We start from the raw sequence: 14476 nt of genomic DNA on the forward strand, positions 1-14476 counted from the left end.
GTGGTTCTGGGATTTTTGCTCACCGTTCTTGTGATCATTTTGACTATACGGGGTGAGATCTTATGTGGAGCCCCAGATCGAGGGAGATTATCAGTGGTCTTGTATGTCTTCCATTTCCGAAAAATTGATCCCACAGTTGATTTCTTCAAACCAAGCTGCTTACCTATTGCAGATTCAGTCTTCCCAGCCTGGTGCAGGTCTACAATTCTGGTGTCCTTTGACAAGCTCTTTGGTCTTGGCCATAGTGGAGTTTGGAGTGTGACTGTTTGAGATTGTGGACAGGTGTCTTTTATACTGATAACAAGTTCAAACAGGTGCCATTAATACAGGTAATGAGTGGAGGACAGAGGAGCCTCTTAAAGAAGTTGTTACAGGTCTGTGAGAGCCAGAAATCTTGCTTGATTGTAGGTGACCAAATACTTATTTTCAACCATAATTTGCAAATAAATTCATTAAAAATCCTACAATGTGATTTTCTGGATTTTTTTTCTCATTTTGTCTATCATAGTTGAAGTGTACCTATGATGAAAATTACAGGCCTCTCTCATCTTTTTAAGTGGGAGAACTTGCACAAATGGTGGCTGACTAAATAATTTTTTTGCCCCACTGTAACTAGGCAAGTCAGTTAAGAACACATTCATATTTTCAATGACTGCCTAGGAACTGTGGGTTAACTGCCTTGTTCAGGGGCAGAACGACAGATTTTCACCTTGTCAGCTCAGGGGTTCCAATCTCGCAACCACACAGTTAACGAGTCCAACACTCTAACCATTGCACTCCACGAGTAATATGCCTGTTACGCGAATGCAGTAGAGGCCAAGGTAAATTGCTAGCGAGCGTTAAACTTATCTTATAAAAAACAATCAATCATAATCACTAGTTATAACTACTAATCCAGTTTAGCAGGCAATATTAACCAGGTGAAATTGTGTCATTTCTCTTACGTTCATTGCACGCAGTCAGGGTATATGCAAGTTTGGGCTGCCTGGCTCATTGCGAACTAATTTGCCAGAATTCTACGTAATTATGACATACATTGAAGGTTGTGCAATCTAAAAAGAATATTTAGACTTAGGGATGTCACCCGTTAGATAAAATACCGAACGGTTCCGTATTTCACTGAAATAATAAACATTTTGTTTTCGAAATTATAGTTTCCTGATTCTATCATATTAATTTTATTTACCTTTATTTAAGGTTATTAATGACCAAAGGCTCGTATTTCTGTGTGTTATTATGTTATAATTAAGTCTGATTTGATAGAGCAGTCTGACTGAGCAGCAGCAGGCCCGTAATAATTCATTCAAACAGCACTTTCGTGCGTTTTGCCAGCAGCTCTTCGCAAGCACAGCTCCGTTTATGACTTCAAGCCAACAGCCTAATGGCTGGTGTAACCAATGTGAAAGTTTGTTAGCTGGGTGTGCGCTAATACTGTTTCAAACGTCACTCGCTTTTAGATTTGGAGTAGTTATTCCCCTTGCGCTGCAAGGGCCGCGGCTTTTGTGGAGCGATGGGTAACGTTGCTTCGAGTGAAGCTATAATGTTACACTGGCAATACTATAGTACCTATAAGAACATCCAATAGTCAAAGGTATATGAAATACAAATGGTATAGAGAGAAATAGTCCTATAAATACTATATTAACTATATTAATTAAAGTCATGTTAAAACTCATGTTAAAAGGAACCACCAACTTTCACATGTTCTCATGTTCTGAGCAAGGAACTTAAACGTTATCTTTTTTAACATGGCACATTTTTATATGGCACATATTACTTTCTTCTCCAACACTTTGTTTTTGTATTATTTAAACCAAATTGAACATGTTTCATTATTTATTTGAGGCTAAATCGATTTTTTAAAATGTTTTATATGAAGTTAAAATAAGTGTTAATTCAGTGTTGTTGTAATGGTCATTATAAAAAAACAAACAATAAAAATAATAAATATATATATATATATATATATTTTTTGTTTGTTTAATAAATCGGCTGATTAATCGGTATCGGTGTTGAAAAATCATAATCTGTCGACCTCTAGTGTGTGTGTGTGTGTGTGTGTGTGTGTGTGTGTGTGTGTGTGTGTGTGTGTGTGTGTGTGTGTGTGTGTGTGTGTGTGTGTTTAGCTTCAAAGCTTGAGATCCACTATAGGCCTGCTATTGAACTCAACTGGAGAAATCTTAATTTTCCAAATTTGACAAATGTTCTTTATTTTCTACATTCTTTTTCAGTCCAAACAAAATCAGTATCTTGGCCTCCTGTCTGGCAAATAACCCCTCCAAAACTGAGAGAAAGAAGTTCAAAAGAATATTAATCAATGCAGACATACCTCGAGGAGGGGCCCATTTTCAGAAACACTGCAAGCAGGGAGGGTCTATCCCAGCGCAATCCTATCTGCATAGAGTAGCTGCCCGAGCTCTATCCACAATATGAACAGGACATCAAAGATGCTGTAGAGGGAAATGACATTTCATCCTTGATGAGACGACCGATGCCTTTGGAAGATGTGCACTCACTATCCTACTCCAGCCAGTGGGTGAGCGACCTGTTGTAGCAGATCTGGCTTTCTTGGACCACGGTGTCTCAAGTGGTCATTTCCAGCCTCAACAACAATGGGGTGACTTTTGTAAGTGATTCAGCTAGCTACATGAAGAAGACTTTCCCTGGCATCTTGAAGGGCCTCTTCCAAAACTCTAGACACGTCACCTGCTTTGCCCATCTCCTGAGCCTGGTGATGGAGGTTTCTCCAGAGGTATTTGAGGGCGTGAACAGGCTGTGTGCTCTGGTGAAGAAGGTGTTGTGTCAAGCACCCCAGCATCGTCTGGACCTTTATTTTTTATTTAACCTTTATTTACCTAGGAACATCAGTTAAGAACATATTCTTACAATGATTTGCCTACAAAAAGGCAAAAGGCCTCCTGCGGTGATGGGGGCCTGGGATTAAAATAAAAACTTTTTAAATATAGGACAACACACACACCACAACAAGAGAGATCTAAGAGAACACTACATAAAGAGAGACCTAAGACAACAACACAGCATGGTAGCAACACAAAATAAAAACAACATGGTACAACACAACATGTCAGCAGCACAAAACATAGTACAAACATTATTGGGCACCTATGATCATGAGACCATTCATTCTGAAAAATGGCCATTCTCTTGTGATGCCTGTGTATACTGTGCAGACCATGTGGCGCTCTTGGATATGTGCTGTGGAGTACCTGACAGAGTACATGGATGTGTTCACCGACTTCACTATGAATTTACCAGAAACTGTGAAGTGTGCCCAGGACTTTGTGCGCTGCTGAGGGAACACAAAGCCCAGCTGAAGGCACAGGCACTATTCATTATGGAGCATAGTGTGGAGATAATGGCTAACCTGACAAAGCTGGAGGAGACCTCTGTGCCAACAGCTCACAACATCACCAGCAAGCTGGAGGACCTGCAAATGCAGTTTGAGTATGGCTGACGCCCTCAAATAACTGAGCTGCTGGGGCAGCTTCCAGAGAAAGACAGGCTCTCCTGCACTGAATTGTTCCAGTATGCCATGGCAGCGTGCTCAATAAAGCTGTAGACTGTGCCGGACAAGCACCTCTGCCTTCACCTGTTCAAGTCACTAACTGTTCTAGAGCCAGCCCAGGTGGTTTGCGCAAAAAAACGACATTTAGAACTATGTACAAGTCATCCCTTCTCTGAGCCAGGTGTCTGCAGAGGAGTGGCACAGATAGAGTGCATTTGGAAAGTATTCAGACCCCTTGACTTTTCAACATTTTGTTACGTTAGAGCCTTTTTCTAAAATGTACTAAATAGTTTCCCCCCTCAATCTACACACAATACACTATAATTACAAAGCAAAAACAGGTTAAGAGGTTTTTGCTCATTTATTATTATTTTTTAAATTGGGGGGAAATATCACATTGACATAAGTATTCAGACACTTCACTCAGTTCTTTGTTGAAGCACCTTTGGCAGCAATTACAGCCTCGAGTCTTCTTCGGTATGACACTACAAGTTTGGTACACCTGTATTTGGAGAGTTTCTCCCATTCTTCTCTGCAGATCCTCTCAAGCTTTGTCAGGTTGGATGGGGAGTGTTGCTCCACAGCTATTTTCAGGTCTCTCCAAAAATGTTTGATTGGTTTCAAGTCCGGGCTCTGTCTAGGCCACTCAAGGACATTCAGAGGCTTGTCCCGAAGCCACTCCTACATTAACTTGGCAGTGTGCTGCTTAGGGTGATTGTCCATTTGGAAGATGAACCTTCACCCCAGTCTGAGGTCCTGAACGCTGTGGAGAAGGTTTTCATCAAGGATCTATCTGTATTTTGCTTCGTTCATCTTGCAATCGATCCTGACTAGTCTCCCAGTCCCTGCCGCTGAAAAACATACCCACAACATGATGCTGCCATTTTGGCAAAATCCAAGCGGGCTGTCATGTGCTTTTTACTGAAGAGTGGCTTCTGTCTGGCCACTCTACCATAAAGGCCTTATTTGTGGAGTGCTGGAGAGAAGGTTCTCCCATCTCCACAGAGGAACTCTAGAGATTTTCCAGAGTGACCATCCGGTTCTTGGTCACCTCCCTGACCAAGGCCCTTCTCACCTAATTGCGCAGTTTGGCCGGGCGGCCAGCTCTAGTAAGAGTCTTGCTGGTTCCAAACTTCTTCTATTTAAGAATGATGGAGGCCACTGTGTTCTTGGGGACCTTTAATGCTGCATATATTTTTGGCGGTGCCGAGGATGGAACGAGAGCCAGCCGGGGTGAAATTGGAGTGGAGCGAAGGGAGCGAAGCAGAGACAGTGAAGGAGAGAGCTAGGAGAGAGCTGCTGTGTTGGTGCATGAGGCACGGCATTCGCCCTACGGAGCGTGTCCTCGACTTGATGTCACCCGAGTTAGCTCTCCATACTCGTCCTTAGGTGCGTGCTAGCCATCTGGTGAAGACTGTGCCAGCCCCACGCACCAGGCCTCCTGTGCACCTCCCCAGCACTTCTCGTCTCGTGCCAGCATGGCGCTCCAGACCTCCAGTGCGCCTCCACAGCCCAGTGAGTCCTGCGCCGGCTCTACGCACAGTTTCCCCAGTTCGACAGGAGAACCCAGTGCGGCCTGTTCCAGCTCCCCGCACGTGCCGGGCTAAAGTGGGCATGCAGCCAAGAGGAGCGGTGCAAGTGCTAAGAACCAGAGCTACAGTGCTCCCCCACAGCCCGGTTCGACCTGTGTCTGCGCTCTGGAGGTGCCGGGCTAGAGTGGGCATTCAGCCTGGAAGAGTGGTGCCAAGGCTACGCACCAGATCTGCAGTGCTCCCCCACAGCCCGGTCTATCCTGTGCCTCCTCCACGGACCAGGCCTCCAGTAGGTCTCCCTAGCCTGGTGAGTCCGGTGCCTGATCCACGGGCCAGTCCGGGGCCTCCAGCAAGGGTGCCCAGTCCGGGGCCCGCTGCGAGGGTGCACAGTCCGGGACCCGCAGAGAGGGTCCCCAGTCCGGGGCCCGCAGAGAGGGTCCCCACACCAGAGGCGCCACCAAAGTGGGGTGAGCCAGAGGTGGAGCGGGGTCTACGTCCCACACCACCACAGTGGATAGATGCCCACCCAGACCCTCCACTATAAGTTCAGTTTTTTTAATGAGAGCTTTTTATGTCTCTATTTTGGTTTGGTCAGGGTGTGATTTGGGTGGGCGTTCTATGTTCTATGTTTTTGTATTTCTTTGTTTTGGCCGGGTATGGATCTCAATCTGGGACAGCTGTCATTCGTTGTCTCCGATTGGGAATCATACTTAGGCAGCCTTTTCCCCTTTTGTCAGTATGGGAAGTGGACTTTTGTTAGTGGCACTATAGCCCTGTAAGCTTCAAGGTTGTTTCTTCGTTTGTTGTTTTGTTGGCGACATTTTAAATAAAAGGAAAATGTACCCTCACCACACTGCACTTTGGTCTACTTCTTTCGACGGCCGTGATACTCATAGCAAAGGATGTGAAAAAGTATGTAAATAAGGTATTTTTTATGTAATCAATTTTAGAATAAGGCTGTAACATAACAAAATGTGGAAAAAAATCAAGGGGTCTGAATACTTTCCAAATGCACCATGCATGGGCATCGACAAGGCAGAAGCTATTGAAGTGAGTGCAGTGGACTGGTGGGCAGCTAGCCAGGACAGTATGCCGGCCTTAGCTCACATTGTGGCGATACATCTGTGCCTCCCACGACCTCAGTGGATGTACAGAGACTTATCTCACATTATCAAATGCTAGTATAATAGCATTGAACACTAAAATGCATGTGAGTCACACACCCCCCCAAACCCACCACTCTTTCTATGTTTTGGTTTGAAGCAATTTGATAATAGTTAATGAATGATGAATGGAACGAAGACAGAATTGGTAATCTAATCAATTTGGTATTTATGTATTTATAGATGGATCCATCAATGTATTATTTGTATTTATATGCCTTTGCACTTTGCTGATGACGCTCTACTTATTTATCTATAATATTTTTCCATAAGGTAAAGTTTACGATAAAATAATTAAAGGTTGAGTCAATGTAGAGGTTATTTTTGACTGTGATTTAGTAGAGGATAACTGAAGGTTCATTGATAACCATAGGTTCATAAGCATTTATTTACATTAAACCATGTTCCCAATGTTATTCAATTACAGTTGAAGTCAGAAGTTTACATACACCTTAGCCAAATACATTTAAACTCAGTTTTTCACAATTCCTGACATTTCAACAGAGTAAAAATTCCCTGTCTTAGGTCAGTTAGGATCACCACTTTATTTTAAGAATGTGAAATGTCAGAATAATTTACATACACTATGTTGACTAGTGTATGTAAACTTCTGACCCACTGGAATTGTGATACAGTGAATTATAAGTGAAATAATCTGTCTGTAAAGAATTGTTGGAAAAATTACTTGTATCACGCAAAGTAGATGTCCTAACTGACTTACCAAAACTATAGTTTGTTTACAAGAAATTTGTGGAGTGGTTGAAAAGCGAGTTTTAATGACTCCAACCCAAGGTTATGTAAACTTCCGACTTCAATTGTATAGATTTTCAGCATAAATCGCTCCAGAAAATAGAAAAAATCCCCGCAGATTCCGTTTGGGTTTGGTCATGGCTCACATTAACCCACTCAAATTAGCATAACGCCCCAACAGATCCACAAATTATGCAATCCCTATTGAACTCCAAACTGTCCTCTCCCACCTGGATAAGAGGAACACCTATGGAAGAATACTGTTCATTGACTACAGCTCAGCATTCAAAACCATAGTGCCCTCCAAGCTCATCACTAAGCTAAGGACCCTGGGACTGAACTCCTCCCTCCGCAACTCGATCCTGGACTTTTTGAAGCGCAGCTCCCAAGTGGTGATGGTAGGCAACAACATATCCGCCACGCTGACCTTCAACATGGGGGCCTCTCAGGGATCTGTGCTCAGTCCCCTCCTATACTCCCCATTCACCCAAGACTGCGTGGGTGCGCATGACTCCAACACCATTATTATGCTGATCAGACAGCCTATAGGGAGGAGGTCAGAGACCTGACAGCAACACAAAGGAGCTGATTGTAGACTACAGGAAATGGAGGGCCGAGCAAGCCCCCATTCTCATCAGTGTAGCGGGTCGAGAGCTTTAAAAGTTCCTTGGTGTCCACTTTACTTGGGATCTATCATGGTCCACACACACCAACACAGTTGTGAAAAGGTTACGACAATGCCTCTTCCCCCTCAGGAGACTGAAAAGGTTTGGCATAGGATCTCAGATCCTCAAAAATGTATACAACTGTACCATTGATAGCATCTTGACTGGCTGATTAACCACTTGTTATGGCAACTGCTTGGCATCCAACCGCAAGGCGCTGCAGAGGGTAGTGCATACAGCCCAGCAACTCACTAGAGCTGAGCTCCCTGCCATCCAGGACCTCTATACCAGGCGGTGGCAGAGGAAATCCCCCAAAATTGTCAAAGACTCCAGCCACCCAAGTCATACACTGTTTTCTATACTATAGCACGGCAAGTGATACCGATGCACCAAGTCTGGAACTAACAGGACCCTGAACAGCTTCTACCCCCAAGCCACAAGAGTGATAAATAGTTCAAGTTAACCAAACAGCTACTAGGGCTATCTGTTTTCATGACTCTCTGCTTGCCGAGGATCAAAGATGCCAGCTTGGCAAATGGCTGACAGCCACAAGAGAGGGGGGAGCTGGGCCGGTTTATGACAACTTCACACCCTGTCATAAATTAGGGGGAGGGAAACTTCCCCTCTCTGCCTTTCAGTACCAATCAAAGGACTGCCTTTGTCTACAGATGACTTTTGCCGCCAAAAGCTCTAACGGCCAAAGAATGAACTTTGGAACAATATTCTTAACTTCTTAGTGATCCCTTCACACGCCAATCCCGTACAACACCCAGTGAAATAGCAGGGCGCTAAATTCAAAAACAGAAATACTCATAATAAATATTCAGAAATCAAGTGTTATACATCGGTTGAAAGATGAACTTCTTGTTAATCCAGCCACAGTGTCAGATTTCAAAAAGGCTTTGCGGCGAAAGCAAACAATGCTGTTATCTGAGGACAGCACCCCATCAAACAAACACATGAAAATCATAATTCAACCCGCCAGGCGCGACACAAGTCAGAAACAACGATATAATTCATGCCTTACCTTTGAAGATCTTCTTCTGTTGGTACTCCAATATGTCCATTAAACATCACAAATGGTCCTTTTGTTTGGTAAATTCTGTCGTTATATCCCCAAAATGTCCATTTATTTGGCGCGTTTGACTCAGAAAACACACCGGTTCGAACTTGCGCAACATGACTACAAAGTATCTAATAAGTTACCTGTAAACTTGATCCAAACATTTCAAACAACTTTCCTAATCCAACTTTAGGTATTTTTAAATGTAAATAATCAATCAAAATTAAGACGGAATAAACTGTGTTCAGTACCGGACGAAAACAAAGTGGAGCGAGCTTTCAGGTCGTGCACCCCAACCACAACAGTACACTTCGCTATCCACCCAGATAGGAAATGGCTACTTCTTCATTTCTCAAAGGTAAAACATCAACCAATTTCTAAAGACTGTTGACATCTAGAAGAAGCGATAGGAACTGCAAGAAAGTGCCTTAGAAATCTAGATCCACATAGAAAACCCATTGAAAAGAGAGTGACCTAAAAAAAAAATCCTGGATGGTTTGTACTCTGGGTTTCGCCTGCCAAATAAGTTATGTTATACTCACAGATAGAATTTGAACAGTTTTATAAACATTAGTTTTCTATCCAAACCTAGCATATGCATATGCTAGCTTCTGGGCCTGAGTAGCAGGCAGTTAACTTTGGGCACACTTCATCTGGACGTGAAACTAGTGCCCCCTAGCCTTAAGAAGATAGGAATGTTAAGAATGGTCTATGTAGATCGAAAGAATAATCCTGTCATATTGTTTATCATTTTGTGATGTCATTACTGATGGTATAACGAAATAACTAACTTGGAAAGGGTACGCATTCTATTTGTCAAGTTTACATCTAAATGTTGTATAACATAAATTATTAAGTATGAGAGTATTTTTTTAAAACTATTTTTAAATTCTCCCCAACTTGGTGGTATCCAATTGGTAGTAGTTACAGTCTTGTCTCATCGCTGCAACTCCCGTATGGACTCAGGAGAGGCGAAGGTCGTGAGCCATGTGTCCACTGAAACACAACCCAACCAAGCCACACTGCTTCTTGACACAATGCCCATCCAACCCGGAAGCCAGCCGCACCAATGTGACGGAGGAAACACCGAACACCTGGCGACCGTGTTAGCGTGCACTGCGCCAGGCCCGCCACAGGAGTCGCTAGTGTGCGATGAGGCAAGGATATCCCTGCTGTCCAAACCCACCCTAACCCGGACGACGCTGGGCCAATTGTGCACCGCCCCATGGGCCTCCCGGTCGCGGCCGGCTGCGACAGAGCCTGGACTCGAATCCAGAATCTCTAGTGGCACAGCTAGCACTGTGATGCAGTGCCTTAGACCACTGCACCACTCGGGAGGCCATGAGAGTATTTTTTTAAAGATAGAAATGTGATTTTAGTTTTCTAATGAGATAATTGTTTTTTATATAAGTTATGCACAGTCAGTAGTCATGCCTATGTGAGCTCAGAGTTTGTGTCAGCATGACGGAACGCCCCTTCGGCCAGAATGCTTAAAAAGGACTCACTAACGGAATGTACATTAGACAAAGCAGATGTGTGGTGTGAGCTGGACATTACGAATGGTTGAAACTACCAGACCAGACAGCGTGGATTGGTGGCTACACGGCTGAAAATGGTGACACCAGTACACCATTTTGTTACTACTGGTGTGTAAAGTGGTCGGGAGCTGAACCCTGAATTGCCATTCATTGAGACCACCAAAAATCGAATCAAATCATCAAATCAAAAATCAAACTACAAGACAAAAAGATGTGAAACTGTTGTCTACATATTGAAATAGTTAGAAACTCTGAAACTCTCAACACGAATGAAGATGATAAAGACTAGACCAGAACATTTGACAGTCTGCAGCTGTCAAAGTAGTCAAGAAGTAAAAGTAGTCAAGAACTTTGACTAAAGACAAGGCGGGAAGGAGAATCCCCCCATCTCAGACAAGTGTTGCTGCATCTGAAGTATTTGTTCTAACAACCACTTCACTACCAGAGAAGCTCTAAACTAAGGACATTGTGACCTCTGGTGGACAACCATAGCCTTACACCCATCCAGCCCCGTCCTCATAGAAGGATCAACAGAGAGACGACAAAGATATCTACGCGTAAATATATACATTGCATATCTTATCCGAATGAGCGGTGGTTCATGTGCCAAGTATTACTATTCCTTTGAGAGTAGGTTCCAAATGTAACACCGATAAGTTGAATCTCTTTGTCTTTCCCTCTATTTCTATTGACCTCCCTTTTATAACCAAGCAGTCATGCTGTTGTTAGTTCACTAGGGACCTGTTTGCATTGTATTATGTCGAATCAATAACTTATACTGTGTGTGTTTGTGTGTGTGTGTATTCTGTGTAATTGTGTAGTTAGTTACTAAATAAATAATTAAGCCAATTTGTGTATTGCTGATTCATCAATAAGATTAGGGTTCTTGTGAATTCAAGAGGTCTACGATGTTCAGAATGAGACTGATGAGGTAATGATTTAATAAAGGACTTAGTGATGTAAGAGACATTTATATCTCTTTAGAGTTTAAGTCGGAAGATAGTAACATGTTAAACAACTTCACATTGTGACCCAAATTCCGAATGAGTTAATTGTTACATGATTAACACATTATTATTATTTTTTTTAATTGGTGACAATTAAACATAGTTAGTTTGTTTCGATAAACAGTCATCACATTAATGAAAGTCACATCACGACACTGCATTGACCCTTTTTGCACTAACTTTTTTGACTTATCACATATGCTGGTGCTACTGTTTATCATCTATCCTTTTGCCTTGTCACTTCATTCCTAGATACTAGGGATACACAAAATATCGGTGAACATTGAAATCGTCCGATATTAGCCTAAAAAGGCCAACATCGGTATCCGCCCGATGTCTAGTTTAACGTCAATGTGAAAAACCGATGTCAAAGCTGACGTGCATACCTATATAACGTAGGAACATGATGTAATGATGCCACGTAAAATGTTGCGCTACACTTGCAACACAGCATTCCTAACCTAGCCCATAATGTCTGCTGTGTAGATCGAGCAGTCAACAAGTCGAGCAGTCATTTGAAAGAGTAAGAACAATTCAGCGAGACAACTCCAAGGCGAAATCCATTAACGCCAAGATAATGGAATTCATTGCCCATGACGATCAACCATTCTCTGTCATGGGTGATGTTGGTTTTCGCGACTGGTCGAGCACCGGTACACACTAACGTTACCAAGTGCACTATTTTTCAGATGTTATCCTACCGGAGTTACACTATGAAACGCTGTCTGGGTCTTTGCGTGTCAAAAAAGATACACGTTAAATAACACTATTTGACAATAACACTATTTGACGCGTTAAATAAGCTTTTAATTTGACACGTCAAAGAACAACATTCTATTATAGAATATTGTGTGTTCTGAATTTGCAAGTGCAAGCCACTATTATCAGTAGCACTGTCAAAGCTGAACAAAAAAGTCTGCAAACAAGCAAACACCGGCCACGAACGATGTGTTTACAATACCGCGTTGGTAATAAATCATTATATGTTCGACCGCAACTTCTGGGGTAGCTAGCTAGCTTTAGCTTAGTATCTAGCTAGCACCAATACAACCAGCCTGAAAACAATGACCAGTAGAAACTGAAGTCATGTTCACTATTCTTAGCAATGATTTAGGAATCCTTGTGAGTAAGTATTAGCTAGGTAGCCACTTGTTGTTCGCCTATTAAAATTTAACTTCAGTTCATGAAAATAAATAGCTAGCCAGCTACTTAACTTCTTCGAGATAGGGGGCGCTCTTTTAATTTTTGGATAAAAAACGTTCCCGTTTTAAACAAGATATTTTGTCACGAAAAGATGCTCGACTATGCATGTAATTGACAGCTTTGGAAAGAAAAAACTCTGACGTTTGCAAAACTGCAAAGATATTATCTGTGAGTGCCACAGAACTAATGCTACAGGTGAAACCAAGATGAAGTTTCATACAGGAAATGCCCCAGATTCTGAAGGTGCTGTGTTCCAATGTCTCCTTATATGGCTGTGAGTGCGCCAGGAATGAGCCTGCCCTTTCTGTCGTTTCTCCAAGGTGTCTGCAACATTGTGTCGTATTTGTAGGCATATCATTGGAAGATTGGCCATAAGAGACTACATTTACCAGGTGTTCGCCTGGTGTCCTGTGTCGAAATTATTGCGTAATCTCTAGGTCCATGCGCGTTCCATTTCTTCAGAAGAGAAAGTCAACTGCCACGAATGATTTATCATCGGAAAAAAAACACCTTGAGGATTGATTCTAAACATCGTTTGCCATGTTTCTGTCGATATTATGGAGTTAATTTGGAAAAAAGTTCGCGTTTTAATGACTTAATTTTTGTTTTTTTTCTTACCCAAACGTGATGAAGAAAACAGAGCGATTTGTCAACACAAATAATCTTTTTGTAAAAACTGAACATTTGCTATCTAACTGAGAGTCTCCTCATTGAAAACATCTGACGTTCTTCAAAGGTAAATGATTTTATTTGAATGCTTTTCTGGTTTTTGTGAAAATGTTGCCTGCTGAATGCTAATGCTAAATGCTACACTAGCTATCAATAGCTATCAATACTGTTACACAAATGCTTGTTTTGCTATGGTTGAGAAGCATATTTTTGAAAATCTGAGATGACAGTGTTGTTAACAAATGGCTAAGCTTGAGAGCTAGCATATTGATTTAATTTCATTTGCGATTTTCATGAATAGTTAACGTTGTGTTATGCTAATGAGCTTGCGGATAGATTTACACAATCCTGGATACAGGTTTTTTTCGTAGCTAAACGTGACGCAGAAAACGGAGTGATTTGTCCTAAACAAATAATCTTTCAGGAAAAACTGAACATTTGCTATCTAACTGAGAGTCTCCTCATTGAAAACATCCGAAGTTCTTCAAAGGTAAATTATTTTATTTGAATGCTTTTCTGGTTTTTGTGAAAATGTTACCTGCTGAATGCTAACGCTAAATGCTACGCTAAATGCTACGCTAGCTATCAATACTGTTACACAAATGCTTGTTTTGCTATGGTTGAGAAGCATATTTTGAAAATCTTGACAGTGTTGTTAACAAAAGGCTAAGCTTGAGAGCTAACATATTTATTTCATTTCATTTGCGATTTTCATGAATAGTTAACGTTGCGTTATGGTAATGGACTTGAGGCTGTAGTCACGATCCCGGATCCGGGATGGCTCGACGCAAGAAGTTAACCCTGTTGCTCAAAACGAACGCTATAAGCAGCCAGCTAGCTTCATCTGGCTAGTGAGGCTAGACTTGACGACTGGGTTATGTGTTGTGAAGCTAGCCACAATAAGGATTAGGCACAATAGTGGAATTTGCGGTTTGCCTTCAAAATGAAAGTAACTCTTTGAAAGTGATGCAGAAGGTTACAATTGGTGGAATCATGCCATATTTAGACTAGATAATGTTAAACAAGGTTGGAATGGGAAGCAATGAAATGGGGTATCAGTCTACTCCGTGACACCCACAGAACACAACTGTGAAGAGTTTATGCAAATAATAGCATTGTAGCTCTTATCGCGGGACTGTGACTGTGTGAAATCACATCTGCAGTCAGCCTATTGTGTGTATTGACATTCATATTGCACAGTACAGCTTTACCTAAGGTTTGGGGATCAATGAAATGAGGTATCAGTCTAATCAATACCTAATGTATGTTTCCCAACATTCTTCTCAGAGTTATCAGACTCCAAAAGATCCACGCAATATAGTTTTTCCTCTGGAATAGTGTTCTATACACATAGGTTGAC

At 42.1% G+C, this 14476-nt stretch overlaps 1 protein-coding gene across 1 annotated transcript in view; it reads right to left on the reverse strand.

Moving 5' to 3' along the window:
- The window catches only part of LOC123998583 (xyloside xylosyltransferase 1-like), an 81764-nt gene that overhangs the window by 48532 nt on the left and 18756 nt on the right, over positions 1-14476 (reverse strand). The window lies entirely within an intron of this gene.

This window comes from Oncorhynchus gorbuscha, linkage group LG02 (genome assembly GCF_021184085.1).
Source record: "Oncorhynchus gorbuscha isolate QuinsamMale2020 ecotype Even-year linkage group LG02, OgorEven_v1.0, whole genome shotgun sequence".
In the NCBI taxonomy this organism is placed as follows: domain Eukaryota; kingdom Metazoa; phylum Chordata; class Actinopteri; order Salmoniformes; family Salmonidae; genus Oncorhynchus; species Oncorhynchus gorbuscha.